Genomic DNA, 11,220 nt, shown 5'->3' on the forward strand with positions numbered 1-11,220 from the left:
ATGTTTGTGTGCGCGCTCCCGATGGATTCGATTCGACCGACTCAACTTGTTCACTTGTGCGCGCGTGTACATGTGCATGTGTTTGGGTGCACGGCGTGTCCATCTCCCGATGGATGAGATGCCGTCTGCTCAAACTCAATCGCGCGCGTGTAAAATGTAAACCAAGAAAAGGAGGATGTCGCCAACGTCCAAACTCGATCGAGAACTGCACCTTCTTCTCACGCCGCCAGGTCGCGGTGGATGGCGTACGCGTTGACGAGCACGATCGTGCCCGCGGCGACGTCGTACCCGTGGAGCTTGCAGTCGGCGGCCGCCTCGTGCGGCAGCAGCAGCGGCGCGGCCGGGCACAGCCGCAGTGTCTCGCTGATGATGCAGTGGAGGTAAGGAAGGTACGGCAGGTCCTTCTCGTCGAGGAGGCGGCTTGGCTCGCCGCTGGAGTAAATTGCAAAAAACCACTAGTTTGAAGGTTAGGTTTACGAAAACCACTACAATACATTTTTTGGCAGAAAACACCATGTCTTTAATAATCTTTTTGCAAAAACCACTGATCGGCGGATTAGAGTCAGTTGAGCGCGTTTATGACAAATGGGTCCCTGTTTTTGCTTACGTGGCATAACTTTTCATGCCAAATGGGGTTTTATCTATATTTACAAACTAGTCCCAACAATTTTATATGGACACCCCTTAATCAAAAAATGAAAATGCAATTAGGCCCCGTGTGCACAAAACCAGCAGCACAACGCCCGAGCAGAACAGGACGCTCGTCGCCGGCGAGAGGGTGGCTATCGGGGTATGGGAACAGAACAGGACGGACGTCCATGAGGGTTAGAGCATCATTTGGAGCGCAACCACCTCGAGCTCCTCGGCCGGCCAACTGCAACTCCTCGAGGACGCGGCCTCCACGACGAGCTCTTCTTCGCAGGTGGCGTGGCAGCGCCGGCGGCTCTTCTTCGCGGGCAGGGATGGCCGTCGCGGGCGGCGTGGCCGTCGCAAGCCGGCAAAGATGGTCGCCGCGGTCTGGTGCCGGCCCATGACCAACGGGGATGTGGACGCTGTTGCCCCACGCGCTCACCACGCCGATCTGGCCGAGGCGTTCCCGCTGGATCCAGTGTCGGGCGGGGACGTTGGAGACTGATTTGACCGGATACGGTGCCGGACGACGACGGCGCGCGGCGGCCTGCATCCTGCGGAGGGAGCGACGGCGGCGGCCTGTGTCCTGCGTAGGGAGCGGCAGCGACCGTGGAGGGAGCGGCGGTGGCCTACGTCCTGCGGAGGAAGGGGCGGCGACGGCCCGTGGAGGGAGCGGCGGCGGGCATGCTAGTCGGGTGTGGAGGAAGTATTGGGACCAGCCCGTGTTTAGGGTCTGGGCTGCATGGAGGAAGAAAATTGAGGGACTTTTTTGCCTTAAACCCAAACCGTTACGCCACGTAAGCAAAAACAGGGACCCATCTGTCATAAACGCGCTCAAACGACTCTAATCCGCCAATCAGTGGTTTTTGCAAAAGGATTACTAAAGACATGGTGTTTTGTGCCAAAAAAATGCATTGTAGTGGTTTTTGCAAACCTAACCTTTAAACTGGTGGTTTTCTGCAATTTACTCCTCGCCGCTGAGGCCGAGGTGCGTGTCGATCTCTTCCTGTGCCTTCTTTAGCACCGCCAGGTGGTTCAGCAGCAGCGCCATCGCCCATTCCGTCGTCGACGACGTCGTCTCTGTCCCGGCGCCAAGAAGATTCTTCCATCCAATTCCAAACACGAAAATATTACAGGAGTGTCAAATAATCAAGAGAGCTTGAACAATAACAGAGAGGTTGGATGCTGCGAGAGAGACTCACTGCGTCGTCGGAGTAGGTGTTCCTGCTCCGCGCGATGGCCTCCATGAGCATGCTGTGGGAGAGGTCGAACAGCCGCCGCTTCAGCTCCACACTCGCCGCGGCAACGCGTGCGAGGCGGCGCAGCAGGGCGCGCAGCTCTCGGGCGACAACGGCGTCGGATATGAGCCATGAGGTCGACGCGGCGCGTGGAGAGGAGGTGCACGACGGCGACGCGGCGCGCGGCGCGCCAATGAGCGTCGTAGCTGGCGAGGGTGAGCGCCCTGTAGTCGAAGGAGACCTCCTTCAAGGACGGGAAGCACGGCCGGTTGGCGAGCGTGGCGTTGAGCTCGGAGGAGAAGCACTCCCTGGCGACCTCTGCCGAGGCAACGACGACGGCGGGGCGCGAGCCGAGGCGGAGGGAGAAGACCGGGCCATGGCGCGTGAGCGTAGCGTGGAGCGGCTGCTTCAGGAAGGGAAGGTGGCGAAGGAACGGCAGCGCCAGCGCCGGGCCAGGCGGCAGCCGTCGCCGCGGCCGCTTTTTGGTGAGGACTAGTAAGCTTGCACGTGCAACGCATGATTACACAATAAAAAAAATCTCGTTCATCTACTTATGAATAAATAAAAAAAAACATCATATATAAATTTCCACATGCAAGATTCAGCTGAATAGTTGCAGAGAAAATATTTCGGTAAGATTTTTTAACCTCTCTAGTTGCAAATTGAAATGCATAATAAAACATCAAATCGTTTTAATAAATGCTTGGTCATCTAAAAATCTAATAGCTCGAATGTTCTATAATCATCTCAAGCATCAGATAAAAATATATTCATGTGAAGCAAATTGATTATACAAGTACAATGTTTCCTTTGATTGCAAAAAAGTACAATATTCCATTCACGAAATCCTTAACTATGCACACACAATGGAATCAAGTATATCCATATTACATCACAACAACAAGAAAACTCTGATCATAAATGTTTGCGTCACTGATTCCTGTAACTTGTGATGTCTCGTGCCAATGGGCAAGCTCCAAGGCTTACAAATAAGTCTAGTACGTTCTCTTATTTGCCATGAACTTCAGGAACTTGAGGCGTCCGATTTCTGCTTGTCAGTGTCAGCTTGCATTTCTATGTATGCAACAGAAAATTAGCTGAAAATCTAATTATCAACAAGTTAAAAAATACAAATGATTAGAATATTTGGCAGAGGCTTGAGTAGCGCAATACCGAGACTTCCTGCCATAAGAATCGGAAGTACAAAAGAAGCGCAAACATCATTCATGAAAGAGCCAACAAGAATCCTGTGGGTTTTATGGCATAGATCAACACTGACGCCCTTAAAACGGTCATCACTAAAAAGACTAACTAAAAGGATTAAGAATGCAAATTACAGGATCCGGATTTGCATCCTAAAAAAGATAAAATAAATTGTTGTCGATTGGAACTGGTAGCATCCACAATAGCAGAAACCGGACTCTCAAAACCGACATGCATACAGGCTCTCAGAAATATTATATAGTTCATAGAAGGATACATGTTTTTCTAATTTGCCTAACATTGTCACACTTTGCTCCCATGGTAAATTTGTGCCCCCCCTCCCCCGGAACAAAATCAAGCTAAAACCCAACAACCCCTTTTCCCCCGGAACAAAATAGAAAGACAAGTGTACACCTAAAAAGTGAGAGCTGGAAACTTAAGAATAGCTCTAGGGAGGTCATGTATACCAGGTGGATGCCAATAGACAATCGCCCAAGCTTCTTGGTTTATTTTTTTCCTTCACAAGCTCCATATAATCACCTTCGGAAGAACACTTCAGTAGACCAAGAAATGAGTTCACATCTTGATAGTTAAAAAAATAACTTATTACAATTAAAAAGATTTACATATGAGTATTAGATTAATACCCTGCTACAACAACTGAATTGGCATAACCATCGTCAGATCATGATAGTTGAAAAATCACTTATTAGATTTAAAAAAGATTTACATATGAGTATATTAGATTAATACCCTGCTACAACAACTGAATTGGCATAACCGTCGTCAGATCATGATAGTTGCAGCAGTTCGAGATTGACTAACCATTCTTTATCAACGTTTGCAAATACATGATTCCATATTTGAACAGGGGAACTTGTCATTCTCTGAACCAGGAACAGATTTTAAAGCGGTGCATGGCGAAACTAACGCGGTGATGTCATAGCTCAGCTGCGTGTGTGGGTGTTTTTTTTGAAAATTTGTGAAGAATGCCCTCAAAAGAGTGAGAAGAGTGAAGATTAGATCAGCCATCAGCACCGTCAGTTAAGATTTATGAGAAAATCTCAGTAGTTAAACATAGATGAATTCTTTATGAAAATCTAATATGTTACAAAAGTATGTTCCGTGTATCAATATCACAGACAAAATTTTCACATGACAAAAGGAGTAGTTGTGGTAGAGTAGTCTGGTGGCTTCTAGCTATATCTGACTAGTCTCTGCCACGGTTCACGAACAACCTAGAAACACGATTGGTTTTTAAAAAAAGTCCATTTTACTATCCTGAAAAAAGTTGGTGGTTCACATAATCCCTTGATCTTTTTTTCTGCTCCTTTACCCCCCTCAACTATCTCAAACCCGTCAAAAACATCATAGGCTGGTTTGCCCAGGTCAGATGCTGACGTGGATGAGGTCAAAGTGATATTTGACCAGTGGGGCCCCCTCGTCAGTAACCATGAATGTCTCTGTGACTTTTCTTCACCTGCGTCCAGACAATAGTCAGTTACTTAACCATGGGGACCCACCTGTCATTGTCTTTTAGGTGAAACAGAAGCAATTAGGACTAAGCTAATTACGTCAACATCAGCTCGCCGGATTTAGTTGCCGGCAACCTCAACCGGCGACGCAGGTTCACCGTGTGCTCACTATAGGGCACTATTTTATGCGCGGTTTGCGGCACAAGGAAGCTAAGGCTCGCGCGCAACGAACGGTGGTGGACACGGTCCAATGGTCCCCGGAATCGAAGCCGGCGACGAGGTTGGCGACAACAGTGGCACGGGCTGGACGGGGGTTGGAGCTACAGAACACGTCTGGGCTAACTAAGAGTGCCCAGCAGAATCATATGAGCTCCTGGAGCATGCGCATGCGACTGGATGCAACAGGGGAGCTCGAACTGCTTGAGTTCGTCGGCCATGGCGGCGTCCGTGCTCAGAGCTCGCGGGGGATGACGCTACTGTTCAAATTAAAGCAGAGGAGATGAGGAAAATCAAGCTGAGCTCACTTAGATGCGGTGGAGGAGTTCAGCGGGCTCGGGCCAAGCTTGGAGGCGGCGAATCGACGGCAAGGAGCGGCCAGCGCTAGCAGCTGAGAAATGCTCGATTCAGTCGTCTCCGACCATCAGTGCACGAACCCGTAGATGAGGGAGATCATCGCGAGGCGGAGCTCAGGGACACGGTATGGTGGAGATTCATCGGCGGTGGCTACGTAGGCTACAATCAGCGGCGAACTAGCACTCTCGGGCGGCTCGGAGGAGACTCACGGCGTCACGCATCACGCGGCATAAGCCAGGCGACGAGGTAGAATAGAAGAGTGAGGAGCAAGAACGGCGGTGAGGGGTGGGGTGTCTGGCTTGGCTCGTCGGCCACGACCTGCGGTGCGGCGCGGGGTCGTCGGCAGGGTCAGACACGAGGGCACGGTGCACGAGGAGGTAGGCGAGGTCAAAACCACATGCAGGTCCACCAGCGGGTCAAAACCACCATTGACCGTTGCCACGATCAGCATCCAGTCGATTCAAACCATCCAGGGACCAATTTTGTCCGGTATGGAATTGTTTAGGAGGGAAGGGAGCAGAAATAGAGATCAGGGGTTATGTGAACTATCAACTTTTTTCAAGGTAGTAAAATGGACTTTTTTTTTGATCTTTTTATTTTTATTTTTTGCAGGGTACAAACACGATTGATTTTGGCTTATAGGCCTCGATCTCAGGAGATTCAAGTCAAAACGTCTGATCATTCAGAAAAATCTCTCGATCTTCCTCCTTCTCAGATTAAAGCTCCCTTCTTTTTTTCCTTTTTCTTTTTTTTTTGAACAAAGCAGGGCACCAACAGGTGCCTAATTTGATTTCGGCTTTGTGTTAGTGAAAGAATAGTGTAAAACACAGGATATGTTGGTGTCTACCCTAGCTAGCTCTCTAGAGACGGAGGTGGAAAGAAGTGACCACACAGAGATTTTGTGGCGACGAACGCCTCGCTGCCAAACAGCGATTTTTTTTCCAGCTCGAACTGTTACAACTTACTCGATATACAGCCGTATTTGTAGCTAACCAGGATGTAGCGCCCGCGCTCGCCGCGGTCACCCAACGTATGCTTCCCTGGCGATCCGGTCATCGAACGTGAGCTGCCCACTCCTCCGCTTGACCTGGACGCCATCCTGCGCCCGCCGTTGTTACACTACCGATCTAGCTACAAACCTGGCTTGACACAAATCTATCCTCGAACGTGGCCAAACCAACGTCCCGACTCGATCTACCTTGACGCAAACACAATCACGTACTCGTGCACCTACACGCCCCATGCATGCGCACGCATGCACACACGATACACACGTACGCCCATACGTACACCTTGCCACGGCCGTGGCGCGGCAACGGACCGGCGACTGGCTCGATCATCGCGCACGCACGCACATGATCACCACCCATACCGTGGCTTATTCTAACACTCTCCTCCTAAGCCACGAACTACAGGAGGGTCGGCCCCTCGGCGTCGATGTCGGCGAGGAGAGCATGCTCGTTCTTCTCCTTCTTCGGCTTCGTGCACTTTCTCGAGAAGTGGCCGCGCACGCCGCAATTGTAGCACCGGCCGCGGCGTCCTCCTCCTCCTGACGCCACGCTCCTGCCGTCGTCGTCGCCCCGAGCGCCGCCGTGCTGCCGCTCCCGCGCCCGCCGCTGCGCCGCCGTGTACATGAGCTGGTCGTCAGCCCGCTCGCCGCCGTCCTGCCGTCGACGCCAAACTCGCTCGTTGAACGCGCGCAGCCGCCCGAGCGCTTCGTCGAACGCCATCGTCGTCACGTCATGGAACTGCTCGATGCCGGCGACGACCGGGAAGAGCCGATCCGGCACCATATCCAGCAGCTTCTTGACGAGCGCCGCGTCGCTCAGCGTCTCCCCGAGGTTGGCGTACCTCGCCGCCATCGCCGCGAGCCTACCGCCGTACACGTCGAGCTCCCCGCCGTCCGCCATCTTCAGGCGGTCGAACTCGCCGTGCAGCGTCGCCAGCCTCGCCGCGCGGACCCGATCGGCGCCGATGAACCTCACCTTCAGGGAGTCCCATACCTTCCTGGCGGTGAGCTTCGTCGCCACATACAGCAGCACGTCCTCCGGCAACGCCCCGAGTAACAACGCGCACGCCGTCTTGTCCTTCTGCGCGTTCACCGCCGCGTCGCCCGGCGCCACCGCCTCCCATACGGTGTGCACGTCGAGGATGGCCTGCGCCTTGATTGCCCAGATGGTGTAGTTGTCCACCGTGAGCATCGGCATCGCCATCGACGCTGATCCGCCCGCGCCACCGCCGTGAGGAACCAACGCCATGGTCGCCGGTGATCGCCCGAACCGAAGCTCTGTATACCAATTGTTGGTGTCTACCCTAGCTAGCTCTCTAGAGACGGAGGTGGAAGAAGAAGTGAGCACACAGAGATTTTGTGGCGACGAATGCCTCGCTGCTAAACAGCGATTTTTTCCAGCTCGAACTGTTACAACTGACTCGATGTACAGCCATATTTGTAGCTACGGCGCTGCTAAAAATCAGTCGACTAAGACTTCGCGAAGTCTCAGTCGACTGGTTAGCCATCCGATCTGTTTCTTGCTTGTAGATTCACGCTAGTCACTTTTGTGTCGTTTTTTGGCCTGTCTAAGGCGCGGACCGGCCCGTTTCTTTTTTTTACGTGGAAGCTTGGCCGCGGGCGAGCGTTTGTGGTTTTTGTGGGCTGGGCAGTTTGTCTCGGGATGGGCTTCTTCCGTTGTTTTTTTTTCTCGGGCCGCTGGGAGGGAAGGGGAGCCAGGGGAGCGGGCACCGGGGTAACTAAGAGGGGAAGGGGAAGAGGCTACCCCGTGGTAAATATGAGGAGGGGAGCGGGCACAGTCATTTCATCTCTATCCTCTCCACTCTCTCCATTTTCTCCCTCTCCCAAATCTGTACAAGTGCTTGGTGTTTCCGGAGGGGTTCTTTTGACGTTCAGATCCGACCGCTCCTGCAATACCAGACAGAGAGAAAGATGGCCGATGCTGCTGGTCAAGTGAGTCCCAGAATTTTTGCTTGTGTTTTTTTTTTGTTTGCACACGCCCCCCATAGATCTGAGTGGGGCTGTAGGTTTTTTTGTATCAAGTAATACGGCATAGTAGTTTCAAGTAGAGAATCGCCCCCCAGTGTGCAGCACTTGTATTTTTATTAGATCTTTTTTTTCTCATTTTTCTTTTGTGTTCGTGTGTATCAAGATGCATGCTGAATTTTAGTGGTATATTTAGGGTTTGCATGTATGCATATATGTAGATCCCTTTTTTCTTTTTTCATGGATAGTTGTTTGATTAAAGTAATCTAGAGGATTTTTTGTTTTTGTTTATAGCATTTCTATCGTTAAGATGTTTTGTATTTTTGTTTTTGTGTGTCAATAGAATGCTGAAAATCATTCCCAGTGAAAGTAGAGGATGATGTATCTTTTATCACCGGAGGAAGTTGACTAGTAATTTCAGACTTCTAGTGATACGTTCATAAAGGATTTCAGTGACTAGTACTTTCAGTTGACTAGTAGTTTCAGACTTTCAGTGACTAGTAGTTTCAGACTTTCAGACTTTCATAGCTTTTTATACATTTTCATGATATATAGATGATTGCCATGTCCATAGTTAATATTTAGAATTTCAGTGGTACATAACATAGTTTCAGACTTTCAGTGGTATGTTGGTTTTGCTGAACATAGTTTCAGGCTTGCAGTGGTACGTTCATACGACTGAATATAGTTTTAGACTTGTTGGTATGTTCATCTTACTGACCATAGTTTTCATTTTTACCATTTTCTATGTTCATAGTGTCACTTCCAGTGGTAGTTAGCATAGGCATATTGCTAGTGCTGTTTTATATCTTCATAGCTTTTTCTTTTTTTTTTCATTGCATTGTTTGCTGATTTTTGGTTGCACTTGAGACTAACACTGTATGTCTTTGTACATTTTTCACTTTTGTTTAGTCTTAGAGCACCTGATCCAAATATGCACGTTCAAAGTTAGCACCAAGTTTGCTTGATCAAATCTGCTAGGATGTATTGTAGATAGTCAACTAACGATCAGTTGATTGATTCAAATCCGCTAGCAGCGTATGTGGTGTCGTCTTTCTCTTTTGTTTTCTAGATTTTTCAAGCGCAACCCAGTTACTTCTGTGGCACTGATTAGAACTAGCAGTAAAGCCAAGTAGCTATAACAGAGTGATTAGTACCTTTTTGTATTTTTTTTACTGGAAGTAGTACTAGTAGCACCACCAATTTCTATGTAGGTACTTTTAGTTCAGAGTTTAGACTCATGACCTCACAGGAGTACTTTCTGATATGTCGAGTAGCAAAAAATGAAATATATTAGCCTGGATTAGCATCGTATTGTGAATTAATTTTAGTCATAAACATTAAAAAGCAAGATTTTGTCATTTGGGTGGGCAGGGATTTTTAACTCCAGGAACCTGATGGACCATGTGTGAAGCTATTTGAAAACTACTTTTTGTTTGTATTTCCTATTTCAGAAGAGTGTAATCGTAACCACATGTACAACAATACTTTTCGTTCTCTCTTTTCCCAAAACTGAACCACTAGCCTTTTACGGCAGAAGCACTTTTTTAATATGTAATTTTTTTTGGTTGTACCATCTGGTAAGTAGTTTTTGGGCTTTTTCACAGTCATAAAGTTGCATGAATACATGGTGAAATATATATTTGTTTCTGAGATCAAAGAAGACACTATAAACTGTTATTTTTAGTGAGTTATCCATTCTAATTTATTTTATTTTTTGCTTTCTTTTTGGATGTGCACAGGAGGTTTGTGGAGTTTGTTTCAACCATTGCAACTATGAGAGCAAGGGAAGTGGTTTCAGCATGTTTGCATGGGAGGAGTTCAACAATGCAGGGGTAACTCACTCCTAACTTTTTGTACTAATGTCATCACAATACTCATAACTTTTGTCGTGACATCACTCCTAACTTTTTGTATTTTTTATTTTATTTTGTGTTCAAATCAGGTTGTGCCTTGCAATGAAAGGGTCCGTTTCAATAATGTGACTAGAGAGAAGGTGACTTTGTGGCAAACCAAAGGACATACACTGTAAAGTGTTAAAAGGGTCATACAAAGAGTGCTATGTATGGGAGCGGTTGGAGGAAGTTCTATGATGACAACAAGCTAGGGAAGGGTCAGATGGTGGTGTTCTTCCTGGATGAACCTTCGCCTAGGGCAGCTATTTGTGTGATCCAAGTGGGCAGCGGCTCCGAAGATGAACAGCCTATGGAAGAGGGTGATCCCATTGAAGCTTCAAGCGATGATGGTGAAGGCATTGTTCGCATCAGGGGGCTTCTACTTAATGAGACAGAGTGTTTTCAGCTACAAGGGTTGCTGCCTCTCAGTGATGATTTCATCGGGTTTCCTTTCGTTCACCGCCTCACAAGGACAGACAATTGTTTGGGCATGATGGTATGTATCTCTTTTTCCTTTTTTATTTTTTTCTTCTATATGGGTATGCTACAAGTATATATATCTGAACACATAATGCAAATCTGATTCCTAGGGAAGAGAAGGGGTGGGGTAATATGATCTATGAATTGGAAATTGCATAAGTAAAAATATAAGATTTGTTTGCAGGAGTTTTTAGTATCTGCAAGTATGTTTGAACATGTATTCATGCTCAGTTTTTTTTTCAATACGCTTATCAAGCAAAAAAAATCTAAATTGTGTTTTTTACCATTTTTTTAAATGATTCAGAGACAAAAGGAAGTTTCATGGTTTTGATAAAACACTCACATACTTGTCTTTGTTTTTGTGTTTTTTCCATGATGCATAGAAAATACCTAAGAAAGTTGTTGTTGCCACGCCGTTTGAAGAACAGGGGGTTGTCGGTATTTGTGTGGATGGTGGGAGATTCAGAAAAATCGGAACTGGATGCCTTATAACTTGGTAGCAACTCGACTTCCATTTCTTGTTTGTACGGGCAGAGGTGCCAGGTGCATGTCCCACAATGGGCACGCAACTGCATGTCTTCTAGTTTGGTCGCAACTGGGGGGAGGGGTCTTTGTTTTGTCGGAGGGGCTGGCGTCGAGAGGCATGGGGCCCAGTTGCATGTCCCACACTAGGCATGCAACTGCATGTCTTCTGGTTTGGTCGCAACTCGAGGGGGGGGAGGGGGGACCTT

The 11,220-nt window shown here is 48.2% G+C and overlaps 1 long non-coding RNA gene and 1 pseudogene across 1 annotated transcript; one reads left to right on the forward strand and one right to left on the reverse strand.

The window, feature by feature from the left end:
• Nucleotides 1-218: 218 nt before the first annotated feature.
• Nucleotides 219-7,377, reverse strand: LOC109737882 (cytochrome P450 81Q32-like; annotated as a pseudogene).
• Nucleotides 7,378-7,873: 496 nt separating this feature from the next.
• On the forward strand, nt 7,874-10,914 carry LOC120973817 (uncharacterized). The gene is made up of 2 exons (XR_012203934.1): nt 7,874-9,949; nt 10,060-10,914. It is a non-coding gene; the product is annotated as an uncharacterized lncRNA (long non-coding RNA).
• Nucleotides 10,915-11,220: the final 306 nt, after the last annotated feature.

Source organism: Aegilops tauschii, chromosome 2, assembly GCF_002575655.3.
Source record: "Aegilops tauschii subsp. strangulata cultivar AL8/78 chromosome 2, Aet v6.0, whole genome shotgun sequence".
Classification (NCBI taxonomy): domain Eukaryota; kingdom Viridiplantae; phylum Streptophyta; class Magnoliopsida; order Poales; family Poaceae; genus Aegilops; species Aegilops tauschii.